The sequence below is a fragment of the Limulus polyphemus genome, unplaced genomic scaffold (genome assembly GCF_000517525.1).
Source record: "Limulus polyphemus unplaced genomic scaffold, Limulus_polyphemus-2.1.2 Scaffold1189, whole genome shotgun sequence".
NCBI lineage: Eukaryota > Metazoa > Arthropoda > Merostomata > Xiphosura > Limulidae > Limulus > Limulus polyphemus.
The window spans coordinates 292,398-293,166 of NW_013666799.1; positions in this window are offsets into that span (position 1 = coordinate 292,398).

Consider the following 769-nt stretch of genomic DNA (forward strand, 5'->3'; position numbering starts at 1 on the left):
TTGCTCTTCAAATGGTGATGTTGTTGTTGTTCTTGGCAGTTATTTTGATTTAAAAATAATTATCTCCTATGAAATATTTATTAATCAAGGGTGCACAAAGATTAAACAATCCTCCTTCACCCCGCGCGTGGTCTAGGAATATGGGCTTAACTTGAGAAAATAGGAAATTAATGCAGACAAGGTATGTAAGTTTAAAAAGGTAAACGTGAGAGTAACGGTAAAAAAGGGGGGGAGGCAAAGTGAAGTCCGATGCTGGAGGTTGATTAGCTTTTGAATGAGTTGTGGAGTCTCCTGGTGTTCATCTTGGTTTTCTTATTGAATAGGTTCCGGTTCAGGCAAGTGGTAAAGGCGCGGAGTCCTCGGTGTAGTTGGTGAATGGACGGAAGGCACAGAAAGGTTCGTCAGGTAGGTAAAGATCGGGGGAGGTGTCAATTACTAGGGCGTTTGGTGAGCTTGACACTGATGAAGTAGAAATCGGCTTGGGGCTGGGAGGCAGGTTGTTGATTTGTTGATAGGTGTCGTTGATAACTGTGAAGACATGGCTGGGTCTGGGTGCCATGTCTTCCTTCTAGTAGTGGTGGTTTGGGTTGACATGTCTTGTGATTCAGGAGTGGGTGAGGCTTGAGTGGCTTGGTCTATTGTAATAGGATGGGCTGTAGAGTACTGGTTGGCAGTGGATTTCTTTTGGGTGTTGAGAAGCATGGGCTTGGGTGGTAGGTTAGGAAAGGTATGGGGTGGGTGAGGCTTACAGTAAGGTTTTTCTGCCTTA